At 43.3% G+C, this 6,751-nt stretch overlaps 1 protein-coding gene and 1 pseudogene across 2 annotated transcripts in view; one reads left to right on the forward strand and one right to left on the reverse strand.

Annotated features, from left to right (window-relative positions):
- The window catches only part of HEATR4 (HEAT repeat containing 4), an 89,502-nt gene that overhangs the window by 43,227 nt on the left and 39,524 nt on the right, over positions 1 to 6,751 (forward strand). The window lies entirely within an intron of this gene.
- Positions 1,580 to 2,552, reverse strand: LOC105517182 (annotated as a pseudogene). Its single transcript, XR_001002630.1, has 2 exons — positions 1,962 to 2,552; positions 1,580 to 1,883 (listed from the first exon to the last, which is right to left on the reverse strand). The product of XR_001002630.1 is annotated as a nucleophosmin-like (transcript).

The raw sequence follows: 6,751 nt of genomic DNA on the forward strand, positions 1-6,751 counted from the left end.
TTCTTACACTGGTTTCTCATTTTTGTTCCAGTGAGGCAAGTGTTAACACTTTTTTTTTTTTTTAAGAGACAGGGTCTCACTATGTTGCCAGCCTGGAGTACAGCGGCGGTTTACCATCACTGCACACTTACAAGCCTCAAACTCCCTGGGCTCAAGCCATCTTCCTGCCTCAGCCTCTCAAACACCTCAAGGGACTACCGGAGCTCCCCAGGCATCTGGCTTTTTTCTACTTTTTCATAAGCTATTGGTTCCAACCAGAGGTGTTTTTTTGTTTTTGTTTTTTTTCATCAAGCTTAAGCTTTAGACCCCTTCCAAGCCCTTGTACCTGATTTTATAATTTCCTATCTTTGTAATTAGAGAAACCTACAAATGCATAAGCTTCAAACCCACAAAACCTGTTTGCCTCTGCTCCTAATAAGGCTCTCCTCGAGGTAAGCCTTTTATCTCGTTCCAAATGCTCTCATGTCCCATGTCATTATCATACAATTCCCTGTTAGTTCTAATTACCTTTGTATAGGTTCTGTGGCACACATCAAGTATATTCTTTGCATAGAAGTCTCAGGAACTAAAGAAGGTAAATATAATAGTAGCTAATTGTTAATACTTACAAGAACCCTATTAGTAAATTAAGGCCCAGAGAATTTAACTGATTTTCTGAAGATCATACAGCTAGAAAGTGGAAGTTGGGCTAGGTGGCTCACGCCTGTAATCCCAGTTTAGTTGGAGGGTGAGGTGGCAGGATTGCTTAAGGCCAGGAGTTTGAGACCAACCTGGATAAGAGCCTGTCTCTAAAAAGAAAAAAGGGCCAGGCGCGGTGACTCATGCCTGTAATCCCAGCACTTTGGGAGGCTGAGGCGGGCGGATCACGAAGTCAGGAGATCAAAACCATCCTAGCTAACATGGTGAAACTCCGTCTCTACTAAAACAAAACAAAACAAAACAAAACAAACAACAAACAAAACCCACAAAAAATTAGCCTGGCATGGTGGCAGGAGCCTGTAGTCCCAGCTACTTGGGAGGCTAAGGCAGGAGAATGGTATAAACCCAGGAGGTGCAGCTTACAGAAAGCTCAGATGGTGCCACTGCACTCCAGCCTGGGCGACAGAGTGAGACTCCGTCTCAAAAAAAAAAAGAAAAAAGAAAAAGGGAGAGAATTCATACCTTTGAAATCTGATTCTCAAACCTGGACTCTGAACAACTATGCTTTAACTGTCTCTCACAGGTTGGAAAAGAAACTCATATATTGGGGATGTATAAACTGGTATGACCTTTTCATGGCAATCTATGCAAAAATGTTTAAAAGATCCATTCTCTCTGACTCACTGTTCCACATCTAGGGATTTCTTTTTCTTTTCTTTTTTTCCAATAGAAACCGTGCTACTTTATTAAAATACTGAATTTTATTTCACATATATATTTTTGTCTCCCCACCATTTCCATGTCTGACCACCACTACTACTATGTCCTATCATAACATTCCATACATACTTAAAACCTAGCAAAGGGTGGAGTTCCATCTTTAAAAACTAAGCAGGCATTTTGGACAACATTTATCAAATATGGTAGGGAAAGTTCTCAGTCTGCATTATAAAAAGGACAGCCAGATATCAACTGTTACAGAAATGAAATAAGATGGAAAATTTTTAACAAATTGTTTAAACTATTTTCTTAAAGAGACTTCCTCCACTGCCAGAGATCTTGAATAGCCTCTTGGTCAGTCACCCGGAAGCAATTCTTCACATAATTAATGAACTTGGCTTCCACTTTGGGAAGAGAACCACCTTTTTCTATACTTGCTTGCATTTTTGCTTTAATGTCTTCTACAGAACTAGGTCCTTTTGGTGTTTTAGGAGTTTTTTCCTGTTTTTTGAAGGAGTCTTGTCGTTTTGATCTTGGTGCTGATGATAGTTTTGAGTCTTTTCCATTATGATTTGACTTTTGTGCATTTTTGGCTGGAGTATCTTGTATAGATTTCTTCACTGGTAGTTTTTCTTCAGCTTCCTTATCATCAAAATCATCATCATCATCATCTTCATCATCATTATCTTCTTCATCATCATCATCTTCTTCATCAGCAGCAAGTTTTACTTTTTTCTGTGGAAACTTGCTACCACCTCCAGGGGCAAACTGCTTTCCAGATATACTCAAGAGTTTCACATCCTCCTTCTCTTCATCTTCTGACTCTGCATCTTCCTCCACAGCTACTAAGTGCTGTACACTAATATGCACTGGCCCAGAACCACACTTCAACCTTAAAACCACTGGTGGTGTAATTTCAAAGCCCCCAAGAGAAACCGTTGGCTATACAGACATTTTCAAAGTTGCCAGTGTTACTTTAATTGGACTGCCTTCGTAATTCATTGCCTCTGCTTCAACAATGTGCAATTCATCCTTTGCACCAGCCTCTAAACTGACCGTTCTTAAAGATAACTGGTGCTTATTTTGTCATTATCCACCTTAAAGTGATCATCTTTGTCAGCCTTTAGTTCACAACTGACAAGATAGTTCTGGGTCCTCAGGGGGCTCATGTTCATGTCCATCGAATGTTCCATCAGGTGGCGACACGCATTCAGGTGGGAGAGAAGGCGGACGGAGATAAATGAATGCTGCTCCAGAGAACAGCCGTGCAGGATGGAATCACACCCTAGGAATTTCTTTTAAGTAAACCTTCATGAACGTGTGTAAATATTTGGCTTCAAGAATGGTTATCATATCATTTTAATAGAGAAAAAATTAGAAACAAGTTAGCAATATGACTTTGGTTTAACCAGTTTAATTGTGATGTCATAAATGAAAGCAGTGTAGCCATTCAAAGTTATATAGCAGAAGAATATATGATGAGCATTTTTCCATGAAACTGATGAAAAAAGCAGGTTAGAGAACAGTATATACTTTTTACCAAGATATTAACATATTTTTTAAAAAGACTAGTCAAACACCACCCCAGTAGCTGAGTGCAGTGGTGCATGCCTGTAGTTTCAGCTGTTAGGAGGGAGGCCTAGGCAGGAGATTGCTTGAGCCCAGGAGGAGTTCAATACCAGCTTGGGCAACAGAGCAATACCTCATCTCTCAAAAAAAAAAAAAAAAAAGCAGAAAAGAAAGATAAGACATGAAAATTAAAAAACACAGGCCGGGCGCAGTGGCTCAAGCCTGTAATCCCAGCACTTTGGGAGGCCGAGACGGGCGGATCACGAGGTCAGGAGATCGGGAGATCGAGACCATCCTGGCTAACACGGTGAAACCCCGTCTCTACTAAAAAATACAAAAAACTAGCTGGGCAAGGTGGCAGGCGCCTGTAGTCCCAGCTACTCGGGAGGCTGAGGCAGGAGAATGGCGTGAACCTGGGAGGCGGAGCTTGCAGTGAGCTGAGATCCAGCCACTGCACTCCAGCCCGGGCGACAGAGCCAGACTCCGTCTCAAAAAAAAAAAAAAAAGAAAATTATAAAACACACACATCTAACTACTTCAAACTGTTATTTCTTGAGCCTTGTGGTTTTATGCATAGTATTTGTTTATTTGTTTGTTTGTTTTTTAAGACAGGTGTCTCACTGTGTTATCCAGGCTGGAATGCAGTGGTGCAATCATAGCTCACTACAGCCTTAACCTCCCAGGCTTAGGCAGTCCTCCCACCTCAGCCTCCCGAGTACCTGGGACCACAGGCATGCACCACCACACCTGGCTAATTTTTTAGATTATTTGTACAGATGAGGTCTCCCTATGTTGCCTGGTCTCGAACTCCTGGGCTTAAGCAATCCTCCCACCTTGGCCTCCCTGAGTGTTGGAAGTGTTGGAATTATACACATGAGCCACTACACTCGGCCATGTTTCTTTTTTTAATTCTTTTTTTCAAGACAGAGTCTTGCTTTGTCGCCCAGGCTGGAGTGCAGTGGTGTGATTTCGGCTCACTGCAACCTCTGGCCCTCAGGTTCCAGCAATACTCCTGCCTCAGCCTCTTGAGTAGCTGGGATTACAGTCACGTGCCACCACAGCCAGTTGATTTTTGTATTTTTAGTAAAGATGGGGTTTCACCATGTTGGCCAGGCTGGTCTTGAACTCCTGCCCTTGTAATCTGCCCTCTTCAGCCTCCCAAAGTGCTGGAACTACAGGCATGAGCCACTGTGTCTGGCCTTAACTCTTATTTTTTAGAGACTAGGTCTTGCTCTGTCACCCAGGCTGGAGTGCAATGGCACCATGATAGTTCATTGCAGCCTTGAACTCCTGGGTTCAAAGGATCCTCCCACCTCCTCTTCCCAAACAAGTGACCCTCCCACCTCATCCTCCCAAAGTGCTGGGATTACAAGCATGCATGGCCTCATTTTAATTTTTTTTTTTTTTCAGAAACAGGGTCTTGCTACGTTGCCCAGACTGGTCTCGATCTCTGGCCTCGAGTGATCCTTCTGCCTTGGCCTCCCAGAGTGCTAGTATTACAGGCAGGAGCCGCTGGAACAAGCCCATTTTAACCATTTTTAAGTGTACAAGTCAGTGACATTAAGTACATTACATTGTTGTACAACTATCACCATTATCCATTTCCAGAACTTTTGGAGTCTCGCTCTGTCCCCTAGGCTGGAGTGCAGTGGCACTCTGCAACCTCTGCCTCCCAGGTTCAAGTGATTATCCTGCCTCAGTCTCCCAAGTAGCTGGGAATAGAGGCACGCACCACCACACCCAGCTAATTTTTGTATTTTTAGTAGAGATGGGGTTTCACTGTGTTGGCCAAGCTGTACTCGAACTCCTGACCCCAAGTGATCTGCCTGCCTCGGCCTCCGAAAGTGCTGGGGTTATAGACGTGAGCCACCAGGCCTGGCTCAGAACTTTTACATTATTCCACAATGAAACTCTTTACCCATTAATCTATTGTGGGAACCCACCCCCAATATTTCAACGTAGGTTCTTTCTCTTTTCCATAAGTGTCAGCTGGCTGAGAAATAAAGAGAGACAGTACAAAGAGAGGAATTTTACAGCTGGGCTGCCAGGGGTGACATCACATATCAGTAGGACCGTGATGCCTGCCTGAGTCTCAGACCAGCAAGCTTTTATTAAGGGTTTCAAAAGGGGAGGGGGTGTAAGAACAGGGAGTAGGTACAAAGAGCACATGCTTCAAAAGGCAAAAGCAGAACCACTAATAAGGGTCTAACAAAGATCACATGTTTCTGAGGGAACAGGACAAAGAGCAAAAGCAGAACCACTCATAGGGGCCCAACAAAGATCACAGGCAGAGGGCAAAAGCAGAACCACTGATAAGGGTCTATGTTCAGCAGTGCACATATTGTCTGGATAAACATCTTAAACAACAGAAAACAGAGTTTGAGAGCAGAGAACCAGTCTGACCACAAATTTACCAGGGTGGAGTTTTCCCAACCCTAGTAAGCCTGAGGGTACAGCAGTAGACCAGGGCGTATCTCAGTCCTTATCTTAACAGCACAAGACAGACATTCCTAGAGTGGTCATTTACAGACCTCCCCCCAGGAACACATTCCTTTCCCAGGGTATTAATATTAATATTCTTTGCTAGGAAAAGAATTTAGCGATATCTCTCATACTTGCACATCTGTTTCTAGGCTCTCTGCAAGAAGAAAAATATGGCTCTTTTTGCCCAACCCCACAGGCAGTCAGACCTTATGGTTGTCTTCCCTTGTTCCATAAAAATGGCTGTTATTCTGTTCTTTTTCAAGGTGCACTAATTTCATATTGTTCAAACACACGTTTTACAATCAATTGTATAGTTAACACAATTATCACAGTGGTCCTGAAGTGATGTACATCCTCAGCTTATGAAGATAACCAGATTAAGACATTAAAGTAAAGACAGGCATAAGAATTTATAAAAGTATTATTTGGGAACTGATAAATGTCCATATTAAGATGAAATCTTCACAATTTATGTTCCTCTGCCATGGCTCCAGCTGGTCCCTCCATTCAGGGTCCCTGACTTGCCACAACATTAAACAATAACTCCTCATTCCCCCTTGCCACCAGCCCCTGGCAACCACTATTCCACTTCCTGTCTCTGAATTTGACTACTTTAGGTACCTCATAAAGTGTAATTATACAGTATTTGTCCCTTCATGTCTGGCTTATTTTGCTTAGCATATGGTCTTCAAGGTTCATCCATATACTTATAGCATATCATAATTTCACTCTTCCCAGAAATTTTGCTCTGTCACCCAGGCTCTGGAGTGCAGTGGTAAGATCATGGTTCACTGCAGTCTCAACCTCCCAGGTGCAAGTAATCCTCCCATCTCAGTCTCCCCAGTAGCTAGGACTACATGTGCTACCTCACCTGGATACTTTTTAAGTTTTTTGTAGAGATGGAGGTCTCACTTTGTTGCCCAGGCTGGTCTTGAATTTCTAAATTCAAGCAATCTTCCTACCTCGGCCTCCCAAAGTGCTGGGATCATAGCCATGCACCACCTCACCCAGCCATTTCATTCCTTTTTCTTGAGACAGAGTTTCACTCTTGTTGCCCCAGCTGGAGTGGAGTGGTACAATCTTGGCTCAGTGCAACCTCCCAGGCTCAAGTGATTCTCTTGCCTCAGCCTCCCGAGTAGCTGGGACTACAGGCGTGTGCCACCACGCCTGGCTAATTTTTGTATTTTTAGTAGAGACAGGGTTTCAGTGTGTTGGCCAAGCTGGTCTCAAACTGCTGACCTCAAAGTGATCCTCCCGCCTCAGGCTCCCAAAGTGCTTGGATTACAGGCATTAGCCACCTTGCCTGGCCCATTTCATTCCTTTTTTTTTTTTTTTTTTT

The sequence above is a fragment of the Colobus angolensis genome, unplaced genomic scaffold, assembly GCF_000951035.1.
Source record: "Colobus angolensis palliatus isolate OR3802 unplaced genomic scaffold, Cang.pa_1.0 Scaffold3, whole genome shotgun sequence".
NCBI lineage: Eukaryota > Metazoa > Chordata > Mammalia > Primates > Cercopithecidae > Colobus > Colobus angolensis.